At 37.7% G+C, this 24,681-nt stretch overlaps 1 protein-coding gene across 4 annotated transcripts in view; it reads left to right on the forward strand.

Annotated features, from left to right (window-relative positions):
- Nucleotides 1–792: 792 nt before the first annotated feature.
- Nucleotides 793–24,681, forward strand: part of TAOK1 (TAO kinase 1) — a 168,181-nt gene continuing 144,292 nt past the window's right edge. For all 4 annotated transcript variants that reach the window (XR_005018012.1, XM_036838324.1, XM_036838323.1 and 1 more), the window contains exon 1: nucleotides 793–1,435. The gene's annotated coding sequence lies outside the window, so the exon portion shown is untranslated. The remainder of the gene's footprint in view (nucleotides 1,436–24,681) is intronic.

A 24,681-nucleotide genomic window follows, 5' to 3' on the forward strand; every position in this document is an offset into this window, starting at 1 on the left:
TTTTATTGATTGAAGAACCAAGACTTTTTATGACTGCACCTTAGGCATACCTTTTGGTTCTTGAATAAAATTTCTCTCTTTGTGGCCCACTGAAGGGGTTTTCCCCTAAAAAAAAATGTTTTTCATTAAAAAAAATGAGAAGCACTACCTCTTCCTTTAGAACTCTTTAGTTTGTTTACTGCTCTTGTTACTCAACCTACTCAGTCCACAAAAACTTTTCAAGAATTTGTCCCTTTCCTACCATCGCTAACTATAGGCTGGTTTAGCTCGGTATTTCCAACTCTTGTTACCGTTCCTAAAATTATTATAAACGTTTAGAATCTGAAAAACTCAATTATATACTGATTACGCTGACCAGCTTACCTCTGAGTTCCACGGAGGGGTTGAAGTAAGGTGTGTAAGAAGGGGGCTATTCAACATGTCAGGGCAAGCTTCTCATTCGCAGGGTTATGGGGGGGGTACGGATATTTTGGGAGTGGCAAAAGCAAAGGAGGAGGAGAGCAGATAAGCTCTTCTTTCTTAGATTTCAGGGTGAAATGAATGCACCTGACGCCCACGTAGCAGAAGGGCTCCGCCAGGTGAGCGAGCCCGGGCGGGACAGAAAGAATGGAACTCTGGGCCACTAGGGAGACTCCGCCCAGTGTAAGCGCTCGCGCGCTCCCGTGAGGGCGTGCACGCGTACGCAGTCTTGTCTCGCGCAGGGTCGAGCCTGTCAGGCGGGAAATCTCGCGAGATTGGAGACGGGGATGACTGTCGGGAGGAGGGGAGTGGTGTCTGGGAAGGGGGGGAATCTGGGCAGCGGCCGGGCTCTGTGGCTTCAGGGCTCGGAGAGAGAGAGGGAGGGTGGCAAAGAGAGTGAGTCGGTGCCGCCGCCTGCCTAAGGAGAGAGGAGGGGTCCTGCTTGCCTGCGCCCTTCGCGGGCCGAGAGCGCGAGGCACCCGCGAACCTCTGAGGCCTCCAGCCCCTGGGGACCCCGCCCCGCCGGCCGGCCGGCCCGGGGCCTCTCTTCCCTTTGTGAGCGCCCCCTTCCCAGGGGTGGTGGTGGCTGAGGGCTGTGCGTGGGCCCGCCCGCCGAGGGGCGGCGGCGGGGGACCGAGAGGGCCTCGGCTGTGTGAGGACGGGAGGCGGCCGAGGCCCGGGCCGGTTCCCCGAGGCGGCGGCGGCGGCTCCCGGCACTTCCCCGCGCCATCTTAGCTGAGTCCAAGCGCTGAGGGCGCCTCCTCGACCCCGGTCGTCCCTTCGCCCCCCCCCCCAACCCGCCGCCCCTTGTCGCAGAGCTTGGGCTGGGCGGCTTGCTGGGGCTCCGGGGGGGGGGGCGGCGGTCTGTCGCCTGGCCCCCTCCTCCTCCTCACTCCTCGCCCTCCAGTGTAGCGGCTACTCAAGCGCTGCAGGGGGCTGCAGCTGCCTACTCCGCCCCAGACCTGTCGGCGAAAGGGTAAGGGCACCTCTGCCTTGGGAAAGGGAGACATGGAGGGGGCGGGGAAATTCGGCCCACTTTGGCCGCTGCGCGGAAGAAGGGATGTGGGGGTGGGGTGGGGGAGGGAGACAAGGAGGGTCTGTGATTCTGTGGGTGGGGTGAAGAAGCTGGTGAGCTGGGCGCCCTCCCGTTTTGAGGGGCAAGAGCAATTACATTCCTCTTTCCTGAGGGTTACCGGAAGGGGTGGTAGAAGAGGATGTCTCGAGGAAGGTGTGGCCCTCCTAGGGAGACTGGGTTGATGTGCACCTCGATTTAAAGGCGCGAGGTCCCTTTCCTTTCTGATTCCTCTGCTCCTCCCTCTCCTCCTTTGTAGTGTCTGTGAATTCTTGGGAAGGGAGACTGCTCTGGGTAGTCTACTGGGTGGATTCCCACCCTCCCTCCCCGCTCGGGAAATCTATACCCCTCTTCTCTAGGGGTGATGGAAGCGTTTCTCTCCCCCTACCCTTCCCCATCCTTTAGTCTACTGCAGTGCTGCAGAAGTCCAAGGCAGTTTCTTCATACACAGGCCTGTGTAGACACTGAAGGGAGGGGGAGCAAGAGAGGGAAGTAATGGCGCTTTCCTTAGAAAGGTTACCCCTTTTCCTTTGGTTTTAAATCGATAACTGTACTGGTTTAATACTCTTCCCCTGAAATCTGTTCCTGGGAAGTATGTCTGTTACTGTTGGTGGGATACGGCCTCTCAAGAGAGACCCTGCCATGTTAGAACAGTTTTGATGTCTCTTTTAAAAACAGTGGGTTGACTTTTTTTGTGTGTGAGCATATTGGGTTTTCATTAGGATTAAAATAAAATAATTTTGTACTCCCTCATTTCCCTCTTTTTTTTTTTTTCTTCCTATGACTTTTGTAGTTCTTGAAGAATTATTAAAGATTATTGTATACAGACAGGCTGTCTGATGGACATTCCTTCTCCCTGAGCTGTGAATTTTTAGGGTTAATACTATTTTGTATACATTGAAATCGGAATTTTCCAAAAATGATTAGGTTACAAATCTTTCTGTTGCAAATGCCTTGTTTCTTAATGTAATAAAAATTAATAAAGGTTAATTTGCCTAATGATATTGTGATAGGATCTATATTCTGTAGTCAGTAAGTCGTTTTTCCACTTCTTTTGCTTCATGTCATATTTATTTAAAACAAATTATCTTATCTGGTTTACAGTAGTACTTGTTGGTTTTGTTCAGTAGAGTAGAAATAAATTAAAAAAAAATTAACATTCTGGAAGTGTGTTGCCAAGTTCTTGTGACCAAAGAGTAGTCTTGAAATCTGCAGTTGATACTTTTTTCTTTTAAGTATTTAGAGTTACTGATGAAGTGATTTAAAAATGTTCCGTACATGAATATTCATATAATTAAATAACTTTTATACACAGTGATGAAGATGACTACAGAGATCATGTCTTGACATTTTACTAGCAAGTTGTATTTGGTGTTTAAGCTTTACTTAGTGGGTGACTTGTTTTTAAATACTTCCAAATGCCATCTGCATATTACATTGTCCATCAGAGCTTTTTTGGTGTGTTTGTTGCATTTTGAAACCTGTTTTTAAGACAGGTATTTAAAGATGTTAGTAGTAGTAGTGTTAAGCATTAATTTAGTTTCTTTCATGTTATTTCATGATTTTGATAGAGGGAGACACATTAATGGTATGTTAAATCAGTTTTTATTATTTTTCCTCAGCAAATGGAATTCTCCTTATTTTCTTTATTCTCTTTTGATTTTTATCTGAACTCATTTTAACTTAAACAGCACTTCTCATTTGAATCTTTATTTCATGGCACAAAGCTGCATGTTGTGGTGTGTGGTTTTCCCCTCTTTGGCAAATTGTGAGGTAAAGTCTAATTCCTGTGTTATGGCTTGTTGATAATTAATTCATATATACTAGCATGTATAAACCCAAGCATACTGCTCAGTAAAAAGTGACTGTTTTTGTCTTGGAAAGGTGCAGGCAGAGGGGATTTATCAATAAGGGCTACAAAAATTAAGGGTGTACACTGGATATAGGTAAACTACTTGCTATATATCAACATGCTAGAACTAAGAGGTACTCTTTAGAACAACTATGAAGAAACCCTTTTCAATAGCTGGTAGGAATTCTGTTAAAGGTGGTAAAACTATGTTCATGACCAATTAGACAAATTCATTATTAAGGAAAAACTGTCTGCAGGTTATTGCAGGTGAGTTCTGATGCCACTGTCAGAAAGAGAAACTAAGAGGTGTTAGTCTGAGTTAATTGATTCCAGATTATATGGTACCTCTTGGGTTTCTAAATAGTTATCTACAAAATGGCAGTGTACATCACTTCCTGTTCTTTCACAACTGATTCTCTGAATTCCCTCTTAGTGACTTAATTTTTGGCATTCTGATATCTGATTTGTTAATTTGGTTATAATTCTCATGTTTTATAGATGGAAGAATTTCTAAGAATCAATTGGGTTTAAAGGCTTTGTATAGTCTAGGATTATCTTGACAGTAACTAAATTTCCTTCCAAATTAAAGGATAGTTTCTCAAACAGATTTAAACTGAGAGGTTTTAAAGAAATACAGCAATATACAGGACCAAAAGTATGAGTGAACTGAATAGAAAATAATTATTGTATTTTCTGTAATATATATTTTGGGAGAACTGTAGATGTGGCAGTTAACTGACCATGTTAATATAAAACAAGTTTTCTTTATATCAAGGTATATACGTGATATTTGGTCCCATGCTATGATGCCATCCCACTAGTAAGAAAGAAACTGATTACCTACAGAATACTAGGACTGAATACTCTTTAACTAACCATAAAAAGTGTTAATTTATTTTAAGAATTTGCTGGTACTTAGTAGATATGAATACTTAGTAAATCCAGAAGTTATCTAGGGGGCCAACTGTTGGCATTGAGATTAGATTTGAGATTAATCTGTTATTCGAATTACCTGGAAATAAATTCTGTGTTTTTCATTTGACCGCTCTGTATATTAAAATCATTTTATTTCTCCTCTGTGTATCTTTTTGGTTATCAGTAGTCTGTTGTAATAATTGTACTCATACTGATTTAACCTTTTAGAAATTAGGAGCTTTTTTGTATGTATAAGTTAAGGGCTGCTGTTGAGTTCAGGATCATATATGAATGCATTTCTTCTAAAAAGTGTCAATTCTGTAGTTAAGTCTTGCATAAAATTGAGATTGTTCCATTAAACAGAGTGCCAGCGTATGTTCGTCTGCCTTTAAGTTTCTGTACTTGTTCATGGCTGGATTATTTTTTTATATTCTTCAAGATTTCAGATTCTAAAAATGTAAGTGTAAAAGATACAAACCTCTATTCATTCCATTATATTGGATTAAAATATTTTAATTTTAATGATAAAAATTGATATTTAATATCATTGAAGTGTTTCATACCTTCTTAAAAAATGCACATGAATTTAAATGTTGTGTGGAGGGGCTAGAAACAATTACTTTCAATTGGGATGTTCTTTCAACATTTGGTAACAATTATCTCTATATCAGTCTCTTCTGTTTGTGCTAGAAGCAGACTTTTGTTCTGAAATACAGTTTAAGGCTGCATTTTCCTACCTAGTGACAAAATTAAGCGGCCCATAAAAGGTGGAAAGGTTTTTCACAATATAAAAAATTTACATGGCATGTAAATAAAGTTAATAAAAGTACAGGTTACTAGGTACTTTGCATAATTAATATATAGCCTGTTAAAAATGCCAGTAGCAGTGACCTTGTTATATAAGCATAACTACATTTAATTGGCCTCTAACTTATCTTTAAAGCTGAGAAGGGGCTGATTTTTCTTTTTGATAAAATTATTCAATATGATAGTGTTGTGCAGATTCAGAAGTAGATGAATTACTTCATTTAGAAAGACATGCAAAGTTTAGTTTCTGAGAAAAACATCAACAAATACTGGAATGGAACAAAATATTCGGATCTGCAGCTACCAGTAATACAACTGTCACTTAATATATCTTAATTTTACCATTTATTAGCTGTGTAACTTCTTTATGTAACATTTTTAAGCCTCACTTTCCCTGTCTATAAAATGAAAATAATGCCTACTTTATAAGGTTGCTAGGTTTAAATGGGATAATCCTTGTTAAGTACTTAACGTATTGCTTGATACATAGTAAGCACCCAGTATGTTGTTGGCTGTCACATATTAGCCACTTAATAAATGTTTACAAATGAAGATAATGAGTCTAATATTTAAGAATGAATTACATTCCATAATTTAGATTTGAAGTTGGATTTATACATTTGGAGCTCAACGTATATTTTTTAAAGAAATGGTTCGAATTTCTAACCAAGGGTAGCTTACAAACTTTTTTGTACCCGCAATGGACTACTATGTAGTTCTATGAGAGATTTTCTTTTTCCTTTGCTGGATGTAAAACCTCTCCTAAAGAACAAAATTTCCTTCCCCTTTGGTACTTCGTTTGTTTATTTAAGTCTTTTGGTATCATACTTATACTTCCTGGAACTCTTTTCACCATCCCTGGCTTTGAGGGAATCCAAAGTACTCATGTTCTCCTAAGCCTTTTTTTTAGGTATGTTTTGTAGATATGTCTCATCTTGAAAGTGCTTTATATTCCACAATATATTAATTCAGCAAACGTTGTGATGATTATGTGCCAATAGGGTTTGGTCCCTGCCCTGGAGGAATTCTGTCTTCTCACTTTTTCCACTTCCTAAATAGTTTTCTCAAACTAGATATTCAGAGGAAAGCAAGGATCTTCCTGTGGTTGTCAGTTCCTCTAAGCCAGTGCTTTTCAAACTTTAGGTTGTGACCCATTAGTGACTTGTCAATTCAATGTACTGGGTCACAACACCAATTTTTTTAAATAAAAAATAATGGGGAATACTAGAGTGTGTTGTGTAAGTAAGGGTGAGCATTGTAATGGGAAACTTTTTTGGGCTTTATTTATATGTGTTCTGGGTACACAGATAAATTTTTTTGAAGTTTCTTTTTGAACTCATGCTTTTTACTTCTAACCGCATATTTCTGAAGTATGAATATGCTTGTTTTTTCTTTTTCTTTCAACAATTCTCCTTTCAGTCTCTCCTGATTCTAGTCTCTAGTCTATTTGTTAGTTATGTTGCACATATTTACTTTCCTAGGTCTCAAAGCTTGTGGGGTACTGATAGGTCCTGGGCAGGATACCAGCAGTTTTGGGTATGATGATAACTTATGAGGTTTTTATATTGGGGAGCATGTTATCACATGCTCTAATGCCACGTCTTATGTATGTGAGGGCAATTTCTCATGAATTGCAGAATTTATTTTAAAAAAAGAAAACTTTATTTGGAACATAATAAGAAAATATCTTTTATTTTTATTTGAGTCATATGTAGATTTAATTTTAAACTATTAATTGCAATATATATTTTAATAAGGTTTATTATGTGGCTTTTTAAATGTATTAAATAAGTATATTAAGTATATTTTAAAAATTTCAGTGTGCTTCAGTGCATTACATCTAATGATATCCTTATATTTTGGTTGATTTTTTTTTTTTTTTTTTAAGAACAGAGTGAGGGAATGAGTCTCAGATGGTCTCTCTCAACTTATCAGGACCCATGCAGGCTTTTTTTTTTTTTTTTTTTTTAGTGAGGGAGTATTATTATTATTATTATTATTATTTTAAATTAATTAATTAATTTATTTTTGGCTGTGTTGGGTCTTCGTTTCTGTGCGAGGGCCTTCTCTAGTTGTGGCAAGCGGGGGCCACTCTTCATCGAGGTGCGCTGGCCTCTCACTATCGCGGCCTCTCTTGTTGCGGAGCACAGGCTCCAGACGCACAGGCTCAGTAGTTGTGGCACACGGGCTTAGTTGCTCTGCAGCATGTGGGATCTTCCCAGACCAGGGCTCGAACCCGTGTCCCCTGCATTGGCAGGCAGATTCTCAACCACTGCGCCACCAGGGAAGCCCCATTGGTTGATGTTTTTAGTTCACTTATGGTGGTAGTTACGAGTCTCTAGTTTGTATTTTGGATTGATTTTTTCCAGTTTATTTCCACTGAAGCTGAGAAAGGTTTTAGAAAAAGTTGATGAACAGCATTACTAAACAAGGTCAAGGTTTTTCCTTTTTTACACTTGGGAATTTAGTGTCACTCAAAATTGGAAAAGCTTGTCTCTTTGCCAAAAGCATCCATATCTTTGATTGTAAAGACTAAAATTACTTATTAACCTATAATGGTACTTGCTAAGGAAACTTTACTCTTCACTTTTGCACTCTGTATAGTATGTGTTACAGTATTTAATATACTGCATTTAAGTAAGCTCATGCTGTGTAAATGGTAGGTGATGATTGTGATGTTTTTTATAGGGAACATCACATTATAGGAGTACAGTATTTCACTTGGTTTTGTTTCTTACAATTCAAGGGTTCTGAGTCCTGGGGGCACAGTATGATGTGCTCACTTTCAGATCCTTTACTTTGACATATGTGCTTGTTAGTGATGATAATTTTTCCATTACCCAGAAAAGCACAAGTAATTTGAAAATACCGTAATGAAAAGATCCTTTTATCTTTAGATACAAAATATTTTTGTGTATTATGTGTGAAAGTTCAGTTCTATGAAATAATGCCATAAAACTTAAATCAAGAGTAAAAAGATTTTAAGGAAAAGATGTGAAAATTTTCTATTTAGGAAAGAAATGTTCTGTAGTAGAGAAACTTGAATGCTAGCAACAGAAAGTATAGAATTTGGATATTTCTTTCTTTCTTTTATGTGACATTTTGATTGAACTGATTATGCATATGCATACAAATGTATGGTAAATTGGTTGGAGAGGTCCACTACTCAAGAATAGCATGGTTTTAGGGGAAAACAAAAATATTGATACACGAATTTTGTTTTTGTAATATGTATTAGATAATTTGATAAATTAGAAGAATAAGTTTCACAAGAGAGTTTATTCCTGTAGTAAATGATGTTATACCAAAATCCTAAATAATGCATTGTTACCAAATGAATTTTTTTCTTTCTCTGGTTGAATACATATGAAATAGGTGTTGTTTATTATTTAATAATCAAATAAATGATAAGGGTGGTGGGCTTTTTAAATTTTGTTTTTTGTTTTCTTTTTGCATTTAGTAGTTTCAGTATCAGAAGTGAATTAGATTTTGTGTCTTTAAGGAAGACCAAATGTGATTTTTTTGCAATTTTTTTTTCAGTCAACAAGAATGAACCTATGTCGGAAGTTAAATGTTTTGAGAACCTTAGATAGGAATCAAATAAAGAACTTTCATTTTTATTTATCAGATTTGAAATGTAGATGTATTAATAATATATCATTCTCTCAAAAATTTAAGTTGGAGACTTAGTCTCCTAACATTTACAGTCTGTCTACTCTAAACAACTAAGTTTAACAAGGCATCTGGTTAATTTAAGAGCCTTGTAAATACACATTTTCTTTCAACCTTCCTGGAGATGGCATGAAATATATTAGGGGAGGAATGGTGAAATAGATACAGTAAGCAAACATCGAAAATGCGTTTTATGATTATCTTTGAGGTGGTAAATCCAGTCATTAACAATATAATGGTTCTGCTTTTGAGGTACGAAATGTTTATTAAATAATATAAAAACTGTCTAATTGTTTTTGACAATTAATATATTAAGATACACCACCATTCTGTTTTTTTAACATGAATTATATTGGATTAATATTAGGTGAAATGGTATCCCAAATTTTAGTATCTATTATTCTACTTTATCTCATTCAGGTGGCATTGTGATATGAGATTAAAACATTTTGTTTTTTTGAAAAAGTGTTCTTTGTTAAATCCTTTTGAAGCATAGTCATTAAGCTATTTGGTTTACTCATATTTGGTTTAAGCTTAATATAGAAATCAATTTCAGTTTAACACTTTGAGATACATAGGTTATAATTTATGACCTGTTGGTATGTACTATGAAAACACCAAATCAAAATAGTGATTGATGGAATTTGAATTTAAAGACTACCAGTTTAACCAGTATGCTACATAGCTTTAGTATCAAAATAAGATTCAGTAATAACACATGTACTTATCATGTATCTTTTGAGTGCTGCATTCTAGGCGCTGTGCTTATCAAAATAGGTTCAGTGATGACACATCTATTTATTATACATTTTTGACTGCTATTTCCTAGATACTGTGCTGGGATACAGAAATGAGTACGATTTAATCTCCTGTTTTTTCAGTTTAGCAGGGATATGGACTTGCAAATAAATACATCATACAATAATGCAAAGCAAAGTTTCTCAAACATGGCAGTACTGACATTTTAGGTAGGATAATTCATTGTTGTGCGGATTTGTGCTGTGTATTATAAGGTATTTTGAAGCATCCCTGGCCTTTACCCATTAGATGCCAGAAGCACTCCCTCTCCCCAGTTGTGACAATTAAAAATGTCTCCAGACATTGCCAAAAGTCCCCTGGGGAGTAAAATCACCTCTTATTGAGACTCACTGGTGTAGTGAATACTAAGGTACAAAGAGCTGTCATCAGACAAGTGAAGTAAAGTCAAGGGATGTTTAGGTGGAATGACCCCTAAGGGAGTGCAGTTTTATATGGGCCTTGAAGAAAAGTAGGAATGGAAAGGGAATTATATACCTGAGAGCATGAAAGATCAATGTCTAAGAATGTAATAAGTAATAGTTTGTGGCTATAGGCTATTTACGTGGTTTGGGATGGAAATTCAGTAAAATGAAGCTGAAAAACTACTTTGGGGCCATATCTTTTTTTTTTTTAATTTAATTTTATTTATTTTTTTATACAGCAGATCCTTATTAGTCATCAGTTTTATACACATCATTGTGTACATGTCAATCCCAATCGCCCAGTTCATCACCCCCCACCCCCACCCCGCCACCGCTTTCCCCCCTTGGTGTCCATACGTACGTTCTCTACATCTGTGTCTCAATTTCTGCCCTGCAAACCGGTTCATCTGTACCATTTTCCTAGGTTCCACATATATGTGTTAATATACGATATTTTTCTCTTTCTGACTTATTTCACTCTGTATGACAGTCTCTAGATCCATCCACGTCTCTACAAATGACCCAATTTGGTTCTTCTTTATGGCTGAGTAATATTCCATTGTATATATGTACCACATCTTCTTTATCCATTCATCTGTCGATGGGCATTTAGGTTGCTTCCATGACCTGGCAGTTGTAAATAGTGCTGCAATGAACATTGGGGTGCATGTGTCTTTTTGAATTATAGTTTTCTCTGGCTATGTGCCCAAGAGTGGGATTGCTGGATCATATGGTAATTCAATTTTTAGTATTTTAAGGAACCTCCATACTGTTCTCCATAGTGACTGTATCAATTTACATTCCCACCAAAAGTGCGAGCGGTTTCCCTTTTCTCCACACCCTCTCCAGCATTTGTTGTTTGTAGATTTTCTAATGATGCCCATTCTAACTGGTGTGAGGTGATACCTCATTGTAGTTTTGATTTGCATTTCTCTAATAATTAGTGATGTTGAGCAGCTTTTCATGTGCTTCTTGGCCATCCATATGTCGTCTTTGGAGAAATGTCTATTTAGGTCTTCTGCCCATTTTTGGATTGGGTTGTTTGTCTCTTTGATATTGAGCTGCATGAGCCGTTTATATATTTTGGAGATTAATCCTTTGTCCGTTGATTCGTTTGTAAATATTTTCTCCCATTCTGAGGGTTGTCTTTTCATCTTGTTTATGGTTTCCTTTGCTGTGCAAAAGCTTTTAAGTTTCATTAGGTCCCATTTGTTTACTTTTGTTTTTATTTCCATTACTCTAGGAGGTGGATCAAAAAAGATCTTGCTGTGATTTATGTCAAAGAGTGTTCTTCCTATGTTTTCCTCTAAGAGTGTCCGGTCTTACATTTAGGTCTCTAATCCACTTTGAGTTTATTTTTGTGTATGGTGTTAGGGAGTGTTCTAATTTCATTCTTTTACATGTAGCTGTCCAGTTTTCCCAGCACCACTTATTGAAGAGGCTGTCTTTTCTCCGTTGTATATCCTTGCCTCCTTTGTTATAGATCAGTTGACCATAGATGTATGGGTTTATCTCTGGGCTTTGTGTCTTGTTCCATTGATCTATATTTCTGTTTTTGTGCCAGTACCATATTCTCTTGATTACTGTAGCTTTGTAGTATAGTCTGAAGTTAAGGAGTCTGATTCCTCCAGCTCCGTTTTTTTCCCTCAAGACCGCTTTGGCTATTTGGGGTTTTTGTGTCTCCATACAAATTTTAAGATTTTTTGTTCTATTTCTGTAAAAAATGCCATTGGTAATTTGATAGGGATTGCATTGAATCTATAGGTTGCTTTGGGTAGTATAGTCATTTTCACAGTATTGATTCTTCCAATCCAAGAACATGGTATATCTCTCCATCTGTTGGTATCATCTTTAATTATTTTCATCAGTGTCTTATAGTTTTCTGCATACAGGTCTTTTGTCTCCCTAGGTAGGTTTGTTCCTAGGTATTTTATTCTTTTTGTTGAAATGGTAGATGGGAGTGTTTCCTTAATTTCTGTTTCAGATTTTTCATCATTAGTGTATAGGAATGCAGGAGATTTCTGTGCATTAATTTTGTATCCTGCAACTTTACCAAATTCATTAATTAGCTCTAGTAGTTTTCTGGTAGCATCTTTAGGATTCTCTATGTATAGTATCATGTCATCTGCAAACAGTGAAAGTTTTACTTCTTCTTTTCCAATTTGTATTCCTTTTATTTCTTTTTCTTCTCTGATTGCCGTGGCTAGGACTTCCAAAACTATGTTGAATAATAGTGGTGAGAGTGGACATCCTTGTCTTGTTCCTGATCTTAGAGGAAATGCTTTCAGTTTTTCACCATTGAGAATGATGTTTGCTGTGGGTTTGTCGTATATGGCCTTTATTATGTTGAGGCAGGTTCCCTCTATGCCCACTTTCTGGAGAGTTTTTATCATAAATGGGTGTTGAATTTTGTCAAAAGCTTTTCCTGCATCTATTGAGATGATCATATGGTTTTTCTTCTTCAATTTGTTAATGTGGTGTATCACATTGATTGATTTGCATATATTGAAGAATCCTTGCATCTTTGGGATAAATCCCACTTGATCATGGTGTATGATCCTTTTAATGTGTTGTTGGATTCTGTTTGCTAGTATTTTGTTGAGGATTTTTGCATCTATATTCATCAGTGATATTGGTCTGTAATTTTCTTTTTTGGAGTATCTTTGTCTGGTTTTGGTATCAGGGTGATGTGGCCTCATAGAATGAGTTTGGTAGTGTTCCTCCCTCCGCAGTTTTTTGGAAGAGTTTGAGAAGGATGTGTTAGCTCTTCTCTAAATGTTTGATAGAATTCACCTGTGAAACCATCTGGTCCTGGACTTTGGTTTGTTGGAAGATTTTTTTTAAAATTAATTAATTAATTATTTATTTATTTTTGGCTGTGTTGGGTCCTCGTTTCTGTGCGAGGGCTTTCTCCAGTTGTGGCAAGCGCGGGCCACTCCTCATCGCAGTGCGTGGGCCTCTCACTATCGTGGCCTCCCCTGTTGCGGAGCACAGGCTCCAGATGCGCAGGCTCAGCAGTTGTGGCTCACAGGCCCAGCCACTCCGCGGCATGTGGGATCTTCCCAGACCAGGGCTCGAACCCGTGTCCCCTGCATCAGCAGGCAGACTCTCAACCACTGCACCACCAGGGAAGCCCCTGTTGGAAGATTTTTAATCACAGTTTCAATTTCATTACTTGTGATTTGTCCATATTTTCTTTTTTTTTCTTTTTTTTTAAAATTTATTTTATTTATTTATTTATATATTTATTAAACATCTTTATTGAAGTATAATTGCTTTACAATGGTGTGTTAGTTTCTGCTTTAAAACAAAGTGAATCAGTTATACATATACATATGTTCCCATATCTCTTCCCTCTTGCATCTCCCTCCCTCCCACCCTCCCTATCCCACCCCTCTAGGTGGTCACAAAGCACCGAGCTGATCTCCCTGTGCTATGCGGCTGCTTCCCACTAGCTATCTGTTTTACATTTGGTAGTGTATATATGTCCATGACACTCTCTCACCCTGTCACATCTCACCCCTCCCCCTCCCCATATCCTCAAGTCCATTCTTTAGTAGGTCTGTGTCTTTATTCCCATCTTGCCACTAGGTTCTTCATGACCTTTTTTTTTTTTTTCCCCCTTAGATTCCATATGTATGTGTTAGCATACTGTATTTGTTTTTCTCTTTCTGACTTACTTCACTCTGTATGACAGACTCTAACTCCATCCACCTCATTACAAATACCTCCATTTCATTTCTTTTTATGGCTGAGTAATAATTCCATTGTATATATGTGCCACATCTTCTTTATCCATTCATCCGATGATGGACACTTTGGTTGCTTCCATGTCCTGGCTATTGTAAATAGAGCTGCAATGAACATTTTGGTACATGACTGTTTTTGAATTATGGTTTTCTCAGGGTATATGCCCAGTAGTGGGATTGCTGGGTCGTATGGTAGTTCTATTTTTAGTTTTTTAAGGAACCTCCATACTGTTCTCCATAGTGGCTGTATCAATTTACATTCCCACCAACAGTGCAAGAGTGTTCCCTTTTCTCCACACCCTCTCCAGCATTTATTGTTTCTAGATTTTTTGATGATGGCCATTCTGACCGGTGGGAGATGATACCTCATTGTAGTTTTGATTTGCATTTCTCTAATGATTAAGGATGTTGAGCATTCTTTCATGTGTCTGTTGGCCATCTGATATCTTCTTTGGAGAAATGTCTATTTAGGTCTTCTGTCCATTTTTGGATTGGGTTGTTTGTTTTTTTTTGTTATTGAGCTGCATGAGCTGCTTATAAATCTTGGAGATTAATCCTTTGTCAGTTGCTTCATTTGCAAATATTTTCTCCCATTCTGAGGGTTGTCTTTTCGTCTTGTTTATGGTTTCCTTTGCTGTGCAAAAGCTTTTAAGTTTCATTAGGTCCCATTTGTTTATTTGTGTTTTTATTTCCATTTCTCTAGGAGCTGGGTCAAAAAGGATCTTGCTGCGATTTATGTCATAGAGTGTTCTGCCTATGTTTTCCTCTAAGAGTTTGATAGTGTCTGGCTTTACACTTAGGTCTTTAATCCATTTTGAGTTTATTTTTGTGTATGGTGTCAGGGAGTGTTCTAATTTCATACTTTTACATGTAGCTGTCCAGTTTTCCCAGCACCACTTATTGAAGAGACTGTCTTTTCTCGACTGTATATGCTTGCCTCCTTTATCAAAGATAAGGTGACCATATGTGCATGGGTTTATCTCTGGGCTTTCTATCCTGTTCCATTGATGTATATTTCTGTTTTTGTGCCAGTACCATACTGTATTGATTACTGTAGCTTTGTAATATAGTCTGAAGTCAGAGAGTCTGATTCCTCCAGCTTCATTTTTCGTTCTCAAGATTGCTTTGGCTATTCGGGGTCTTTTGTGTCTCCATACAAATTGTGAAATTTTTTGTTCTAGTTCTGTGAAAAATGCCAGTGGTAGTTTGATAGGGATTGCATTGAATCTGTAGATTGCTTGGGTAGTAGAGTCATTTTCACAATGTTGATTCTTCCAATCCAAGAACATGGTATATCTCTCCATCTATTTGTATCATCTTTAATTTCTTTCATCAGTGTCCTATTATTTTCTGCATACAGGTCTTTTGTCTCCTTAGGTAGGTTTATTCCTAGATATTTTATTCTTTTTGTTGCAATGGTAAATGGGAGTGTTTTCTTAATTTCACTTTCAGATTTTTCATCATTAGTATATAGGAATGCAAGAGATTTCTGTGCATTAATTTTGTATCCTGCTACTTTACCAAATTCATTGATTAGCTCTAGTAGTTTTCTGGTAGCATCTTTAGGATTCTCTATGTATAGTATCATGTCATCTGCAAACAGTGACAGCTTTACTTCTTCTTTTCCGATTTGGATTCCTTTTATTTCTTTTTCTTCTCTGATTGCTGTGGCTAACACTTCCAAAACTATGTTGAATAATAGTGGTGAGAGTGGGCAGCCTTGTCTTTTTCCTGATCTTAGTGGAAATGGTTTCAGTTTTTCACCATTGAGGACAACGTTGGCTGTGGGTTTGTCATATATGGCCTTTATTATGTTGAGGAAAGTTCCCTCTATGCCTACTTTCTGCAGGGCTTTTTCATAACTCGGTGTTGAATTTTGTCGAAAGCTTTCTCTGCATCTATTGAGATGATCATATGGTTTTTCTCCTTCAATTTGTTAATATGGTGTATCACGTTGATTGATTTGCGTATATTGAAGAATCCTTGCATTCCTGGAATAAACCCCACTTGATCATGATGTATAATCCTTTTAATGTGCTGTTGGATTCTGTTTGCTAGTATTTTGTTGAGGATTTTTGCATCTATGTTCATCAGTGATATTGGCCTGTAGTTTTCTTTCTTTGTGACATCTTTGTCTGGTTTTGGTATCAGGGTGATGGTGGCCTCGTAGAATGAGTTGGGGAGTGTTCCTTCCTCTGCAATATTTTGGAAGAGTTTGAGAAGGATAGGTGTTAGCTCTTCTCTAGATGTTTGATAGAATTCGCCAGTGAAGCCATCTGGTCCTGGGCTTTTGTTTGTTGGAAGATTTTTAATCACAGTTTCAATTTCAGTGCTTGTGATTGGTCTGTTCATATTTTCTGTTTCTTCCTGGTTCAGTCTCGGTAGGTTGTGCATTTCTAAGAATCTGTCCAATTCTTCCAAGTTGTCCATTTTATTGGCATAGAGTTGCTTGTAGTAATCTCTCATGATCGTTTGTATTTCTGCAGTGTCAGTGGTTACTTCTCCTTTTTCATTTCTAATTCTGTTGATTTGAGTCTTCTCCCTTTTCCTCTTGATGAGTCTGGCTAATGGTTTATCAATTTTGTTTATCTTCTCGAAGAACCAGCTTTTAGTTTCATTGATTTTTGCTATTGTTTCCTTCATTTCTTTTTCATTTATTTCTGATCTGATCTTTATGATTTCTTTCCTTCTGCTAGCTTTGGGGTTATTTTGCTCTTCTTTCTCTCATTGCTTTAGGTGCAAGGTTAGGTTGTTTATTCGAGATGTTTCCTGTTTCTTGATGTAGGCTTGTATTGCTATAAACTTCCCTCTTAGAACTGCTTTTGCTGCATCCCATAGGTTTTGGGTCGTCGTGTCTCCATTGTCATTTGTTTCTAGGTATTTTTTGATTTCCCCTTTGATTTCTTCAGTGATCACTTCGTTATTAAGTAGTGTATTGTGTAGCCTCCATGTGTTTGTATTTTTTACAGATATTTTCCTGTAATTGATATCTAGTCTCATAGCGTTGTGGTCAGAAAAGATACTTGATACGATTTCAATTTTCTTAAATTTACCAAGGCTTGATTTGTGACCCAAGATATGATCTATCCTGGAGAATGTTCCATGAGCACTTGAGAAAAATGTGTATTCTGTTGTTTTTGGGTGGAATGTCCTATAAATATCAATTAAGTCCATCTTGTTTAATGTATCATTTAAAGCTTGTGTTTCCTTATTTATTTTCATTTTGGATGACCTGTCCATTGGTGAAAGTGGGGTGTTAAAGTCCCCTACTATTATTGTGTTACTGTCGATTTCCCCTTTTATGGCTGTTAGTATTTGCCTTATGTATTGAGGTGCTCCTATGTTGGGTGCATAAATATTTACAATTGTTATACCTTCCTCTTGGATCGATCCCTTGATCATTATATTGTGTCCTTCTTTGTCTCTTGTAATAGTCTTTATTTTAAAGTCTATTTTGTCTGATATGAGAATTGCTACTCCAGCTTTCTTTTGATTTCCATTTGCATGGAATATCTTTTTCCATCCCCTCACTTTCAGTCTGTATGTGTCTCTAGGTCTGAAGTGGGTCTCTTGTAGACAGCATATATATGGGTCTTGTTTTTGTATCCATTCAGCCAGTCTATGTCTTTTGGTGGGAGCATTTAATCCATTTACATTTAAGGTAATTATCGATACGTATGTTCCTATTCCCATTTTCTTAAATGTTTTGGGTTTGTTATTGTAGGTGTTTTCCTTCTCTTGTGTTTCTTGCCTAGAGAAGTTCCTTTAGCATTTGTTATAAAGCTGGTTTGGTGGTGCTGAACTCTCTCAGCTTTTGCTTGTTTGTTAAGGTTTTAATTTCTCCATCAAATCTGAATGAGATCCTTGCTGGGTAGAGTAACCTTGGTTGTAGGTTTTTCTCCTTCATGACTTTAAGTATATCCTGCCACTCCCTTCTGGCTTGCAGAGTTTCTGCTGAAAGATCAGCTGTTAACCTTATGGGGATTCCCTTGTGTGTTATTTGTTGTTTTTCCCTTGCTGCTTTTAATATGTTTTCTTTATATTTAATTTTTGATAGTTTGATTAATATGTGTCTTGGCGTGTTTCTCCTTGGATTTATCCTGTATGGGACTCTCTGTGCTTCCAGGACTTGATTAACTATTTCCTTTCCCATATTAGGGAAGTTTTCAACTATAATCTCTTCAAATATTTTCTCAGTCCCTTTCTTTTTCTCTTCTTCTTCTGGGACCCCTATAATTCGAATGTTGGTGCGTTTAATGTTGTCCCAGAGGTCTCTGAGACTGTCCTCAGTTCTTTTCATTCTTTTTTCTTTATTCTGCTCTGCAGTAGTTATTTCCACTATTTTATCTTCCAGGTCACTTATCCGTTCTTCTGCCTCAGTTATTCTGCTATTGATCCCGTCTAGAGTATTTTTAATTTCATTTATTGTGTTTTTCATCGTTGCTTGGTTCCTCTTTAGTTCTTCTACGTCCTTGTTAAATGTTTCTTGCATTTTGTCTATTCTATTTACAAGATTTTGGATCATCTTTACTATCATTATTCTGAATTCTTTTTCAGGTAGACTGCCTATTTCCTCTTCATTTGTTAGGTCTGGTGTGTTTTGACCCTGCTCCTTCACCTGCTGTGTGTTTTTTTGTCTTCTCATTTTGCTTATCTTACTGTGTTTGGGGTCTCCTTTTCACAGGCTGCGGGTTCGTAGTTCCCGTTGTTTTTGGTATCTGTCCCCAGTGGCTAAGGTTGGTTCAGTGGGTTGTGTAGGCTTCCTGGTGGAGGGGACTAGTGCCTGTGTTCTGGTGGGTGAGGTTGGATCTTGTCTTTCTGGTGGGCATGTCCACGTCTGGTGGTGTGTTCTGGGGTGTCTGTGGCCTTATTATGATTTTAGGCAGCCTCTCTGCTAATGGATGGGGCTGTGTTCCTGTCTTGCTAGTTGTTTGGCATAGGGTGTCCAGCACTGTAGCTTGCTGGTCGTTGAGTGAAGCTGGGTCTTGATGTTGAGATGGAGATCTCTGAGAGATTTTCACCGTTTGGTATTACGTGGAGCTGGGAGGTCTCTTGTGGACCAGTGTCCTGAAGTTGGCTCTCCCACCTCAGAGGCACAGCTGTGATGCCTGGCTGGAGCACCAAGAGCCTTTCATCCACACAGCTTTTGGGAGGTCTGACGTCTTCTGCCAGCGTTCAGTGGGTGTTCTGTAGGAGCAGTTCCACGTGTAGATGTATTTCTACTGTATCTGTGGGCAGGAAGGTGATCTCCGCGCCTTACTCTTCCGCCATCTTGCTCCTACTCTGTCCATATTTTCTATTTCTTCCTGGTTCAGTCTTGGAAGGTTATACCTTTCTAAGAATTTGTCCATGTCTTCCAGGTTGTCCATTTTATTGGCATAGAGTTGCTTGTTGTAGTGTCCTAGGATGCTTTGTATTTCTGTGGTGCCTGTTGTAACTTCTCCTCTTTCATTTCTAATTTTATTGATTTGAGTCTTCTCCCTCTTTTTCTTGCTGAGTCTTGCTAATGGTTTATCAATTTTGTTTATCTTCTCAGAGAACCAGCTTTTAGTGTTATTGATCATTGCTATTGTTTTCTTTGTTTCTATTTCATTTATTTCTGCTCTGATCTTTATAATTTCTTTCCTTCTGCTAACTTTGGGTTTTGTTTGTTCTTCTTTCTCTAGTTCCTTTAGGTGTAAGGTTAGATTGTTTATTTGAGATTTTTCTTGTTTCTTTAGGTAGGCTTCTATAGCTATAAACTTCCCTCTTAGAACTGCTTTTGCTGCATCCCTTAGGTTTTGGGTCATTGTGTTTTCATTGTCATTTGTCTCTAGGTATTTTTTGATTTCCTCTTTGATTTCTTCAGTGATCTCTTGGTTATTTAGTAACGTATTGTTTAGCGTCCATGTGTTTGTGTTTTTTACGTTTTTTTCCCTGTAATTCATTTCTAATCTCATAGCGTTGTGGTCAGAAAAGATGCTTGATATGATTTCAATTTTCTTAAATTTATTGTGGCTTGATTTGTGACCCAGGATGTGATCTATCCTGGAGAATGTTCCGTGCGCACTTGAGAAGAAAGTGTAATCTGCTGTTTCTGGATGGAATGTCCTATAAATATCAATTAAATCTATCTGGTCTATTGTGTCATTTAAAGCTTCTGTTTCCTTATTTATTTTCATTTTGGATGATCTGTCCATTGGTGTAAATGAGGTGTTAAAGTCCCCCACTATTGTTGTGTTACTGTCGATTTCCTCTTTTATAGCTGTTAGCAGTTGCCTTATGTATTGAGGTGCTCCTATGTTGGGTGCATATATATTTATAATTGTTATATCTTCTTCTTGGATCGATCCCTTGATCATTATGTAGTGTCCTTCCTTGTCTCTTGTAACATTCTTTATTTTAAAGTCTATTTTATCTGATATGAGTATTGCTAGTCCAGCTTTCTTTTGATTTCCATTTGCATGGAATATCTTTTTCCATCCCCTCCCTTTCAGTCTGTATGTGTCCCTAGGTCTGAAGTGGGTCTCTTGTAGACAGCATATAGATTGGTCTTGTTTTTGTATCCATTCAGCAAGCCTGTGTCTTTTGGTTGGAGCCTTTAATCCATTCACGTTTAAGGTAATTATCGATATGTATGTTCCTATGACCATTTTCTTAATTGTTTTAGGTTTGTTTTTGTAGGTCCTTTTCTTCTCTTGTGTTCCCCCTTAGAGAAGTTCCTTTAGCATTTGTTGTAGAGCTAGTTTGGTGGTGCTGAAATTCCCTTAGCTTTTGCTTGTCTGTAAAGCTTTTGATTTCTCCATCGAATCTGAATGAGATCCTTGCCGGGTAGAGTAATCTTGGTTGTAGGTTCTTTCCTTTCATCACTTTAAGTATATCATGCCACTCCCTTCTGGCTTGTAGAGTTTCTGCTGAGAAATCAGCCGTTAACCTTATGGGAGTTCCCTTGTATGTTATTTGTCGTTTTTCCCTTGCTGCTTTCAATAATTTTTCTTTGTCTTTAATTTTTGCCAGTTTGATTACTATGTGTCTCGGCGTGTTTCTCCTTGGGTTTATCTTGTATGGGACTCTCTGCGTTTCCTGGACTTGGGTGGCTGTTTCCTTTCCCATGTTAGGGAAGTTTTCGACTATAATGTTTTCAAATATTTTCTCGGGTCCTTTCTCTCTCTCTTCTCCTTCTGGGACCCCTATAATGCAAATGTTGTTGCGTTTAATGTTGTTCCAGAGGTCTCTTAGGCTGTCTTCATTTCTTTTCATTCTTTTTTCTTTATTCTGTTCCGCAGCAGTGAATTCCACCGTTCTGTCTTCCAGGTCACTTATCTGTTCCTCTACCTCAGTTATTCTGCTATTGATTCCTTCTAGTGTAGTTTTCATTTCAGTTATTGTATTGTTCATCTCTGTTTGTTTGTTCTTTAATTCTTCTAGGTCTTTGTTAAACATTTCTTGCATCTTCTCAATCTTTGCCTCCATTCTTTTTCCGAGGTCCTGGATCATCTTCACTATCATTATTCTGAATTCTTTTTCTGGAAGGTTGCCTATCTCCACTTCATTTAGTTGTTTTTCTGGGGTTTTATCTTGTTCCTTCATCTGGTACATAGCCCTCTGCCTTTTCATCTTGTCTATCTTTCTGTGAATGTGGTTTTTGTTCCACAGGCTGCAGGATTGTAGTTCTTCTTGCTTCTGCTGTCTGCCTTCTAGGGGCCATGTCTTTTTAACTGTTTAATTGAGGCATAATTAATGCAGCAAAGTGTATAAATATTAAGTGTAAGCTTGTTGAATTTTTGCAGCTGTATATACTCATGTAGCCACTGTGCACAACAACATATGGAACATTTCTAGCATCTCTTACATTTCTTGAAGGGCCATTTTTGCTGTGCTCCTATTTGATGTGAAAATCATATAAAAGCAGGGGTGTGGTATGATCAGATTTGTGTTTTAAAAAGATTACTCTGGAGTTGTGGAGAATAGATGGGCAAAGATTACACGTAGGGAGTTTGGTTATAAGGTTGCTAGAGAAGTCTAAATAAGGAGTAGAGTTGACATGATGGATTTTAGAGAGACTACGGTGGAAATATTGATGGAGTCAGGGGTTTACTAGAGGTAGGGGCCAGGATATGTTGAGAACGACTATTTTTCAAGAGAACAAGGAAAAGAATGATTTTGGCTTTGGTTGTGTATCAGTCAGGAGAGACCAGGTTATCTAGTGGTAACAAGCAGTTCAAAGATTTCAGTGGCTTTTAACAGGACAGACATTTTTTGCTTGAATGATGGATGTATAGTGTGGGTTTGTGGGGGATTCTGTGTGTTCTCACTATGTAAGGTCTCAGACTGATGGAGGCTCCATCACATGGTTCCATGATCTCCGTGGCATTGGGAAGGAGATGGTTGCTAATAACTCATTGGCTCTTAAAGTGTCTACCTGGAAGAGGGTCATGTCGTTTTGGCTTATTGTTCATTGGCCAAAGCAAGTCATATGGTCTTAAGAGATTTCACAGAGAGGGTAAGAAAGTGCAGTATGTCCTGAAGGGGAGAACTGAAATACTTCAGCTATGGTAAATATATGTCGTTTTGATTTACAGCTTATTTAGTCATTTAAAAAGTGAATAATGTTGAAATTTATGGTAAGAATTTTAGTAGTAACAAGAGCCACCATTTATTGAGCATTTACTGTGTGCCAGGTACTATTCAAGATATGTATTTTAAGATATATTTTTTATTTCAATTTTTTACAACATCCCTGGAAGGTAGATGGCAGTTGCATTTTATAGAGGGGAAGCTGATGCTCATGAGGTTAAATAACTTAAGATCACATAGCCAGTAAGTGGTGGGACCAGGAGTGTATGTAAAGCCTGAGCTAGTTGTACTCTATTTGGTTGAGTAGAACCTTCTTGGCAGTAGGGTAGAGGGAGGGAAAAAAAACCCAAAATCTCTTTGATTGAATAATCAATCAAATATTGTTAATTCAACTTATTGTTAATTAGGCTTAAATGAATTAACAGTGGTATTGTTCTTGTAAATAACATTTTTTCCTCCAAGATTTTTCTGGAATTTCACAAGTGTAGACTATTTAATTGCATTTTAAAGTTTCACAGATTAGAAGCTGCTGTTTGTTATTCATTTATTCTGTTTTTTACCGCCTTCTGTCTGATTTCTGCCTCTATCGCTCTACTTAACCTGTTCTCTAATTTTCTGAGTGTGAGAAACTTTCGTCAGTTCTTTGTACATGAAATTCTAGTGTATGTGATTTATCTCTCTATTACTCCCCTTTCTTAGTGAGAATTTCCTTTCATGTATGTGAATTGCTAGTCATGGGGATGTTGGTAATTAGAATAAGAGGGAGTCTGGCTGTTGGGAATAGAAAAGTCAAGTAGAAGGCTGAGTCAGGAGTAGGGATTTTTGTAAGAAAACCTTAGGAAAGATTAAAGGAAACAAGTAAATCTCATCTGTAAAACTGTCTTCTTACCTCCGTCGGAAGGAAAGGGCTTGTTTTTGAGAGGCTGACAGTACTTCGACGTGAAGTTAATGGGCAGAGCTAAAGCTCTCTGTAGTGGGCAAGGTCTGTGAAAAATAAGTTAGTCAAAACATTTCCATCATCCAAGCTGTCCTTGCATCCTGGGACCATGGTTGGCCTTTGGAAAATCAACTTTTGCCTTAAAAATCAAAAAGTCCTCAAATAATGGAAGAAAGTTAAATTATTTAGAATAAGTTATAAGAATACATGATGTAAAATTCAGAAGGTACAAAAAGATGGGACTTTCCTTGCTGTCCAGTGGTTAAGATTCTGAGGTTCCACTGCAGGGGGCGTGGGTTCCATCCCTGCTCGGGGAACTAAGATCCCACATGCCACGAGTCGCGGCCAAAAAAAAAAAAGAGAAGAAAGAAAAATACATAGTTAGCAAATTAACTGTATGGTGTGCATAGCTAATATAGGATATATAAATGTTATTAGTATTCTCTTAGTCATTTAGTGTGTCCAAAAACATATGAAAAAAAGTTTCTAAGAGCATAAATCTACTTGTGACGTCAGTCCTCCTGACCCTGTTTTCTTTTTTAATATCTCAAGTGCCTAAAACATCAATTTGTTTATTAGGTAGATTTTCAGGGAGCAGGACTTTGACTCTCAGAGAGGCAGACTCTCTCTCTGTTTGCAAAACACTGTGTTAAGTGTTAGAAAAAAAAATGTTCATAAAAGACAGGTTTAGAATTCGCAAGAATAAATTCATGTGTGGTCCTTTATGCCCTCTGCTTCTTTGTAATACTTAACACTATTTATTATCTCCTTCCTTCTTAAAAATTTTATTTTACTCTTTCTTCTTTCTGACTGCCCCTAACTGTAGATGTCTCAGCACTTGATACTTTTCTTTATCTCTCTGGTCCTCTTTCTCTCTCTCCTCTTTCCAGTGCCTCTCCCATCCCCATCCTATATACCCAACTGCCTATCTGAGATGTCTTGTACTTCTTGGGTATCTATAGGCACATCAGATTCAACACATCTAAAATGAACTCATCTTTTTCATCCCCTTTCGCAAAAGGTTCCCCTTGTTTACCCACCTGTTTCAATGCTAATAACACTTTTTTTAAAAGTCAGCTTACTTTACCAAGGTATAATTTACTTGCAGTAAAATTCACACATTTTTAGCGTAGAGATCAGTGACTGTAACCATCAACCTAGTGAAGACATAGAACATTATTATTTCATCTGAAAATTCCCTAGCAATCAGTCTCATTCCACTCTTATTCTTAGGCAGCCAGTGATGTGATTTCTGTTACTATGAATTAGATTTGTCTTTCCTAGAGTTTCGTAGAAATGGAATCACACAATATGTGTTTTTGTGCTTGGCTTCTTTCTCTTGGCGTAATGTCTGTGATATTTATCCATTTTGTTGCATGTATCAGCAGTTCATTTCTTCTGTTCCTTAGTAATATTCCTGAGTTTGGACATACCATAATTTA

This window comes from Balaenoptera musculus, chromosome 20 (genome assembly GCF_009873245.2).
Source record: "Balaenoptera musculus isolate JJ_BM4_2016_0621 chromosome 20, mBalMus1.pri.v3, whole genome shotgun sequence".
Lineage (NCBI taxonomy): Eukaryota > Metazoa > Chordata > Mammalia > Artiodactyla > Balaenopteridae > Balaenoptera > Balaenoptera musculus.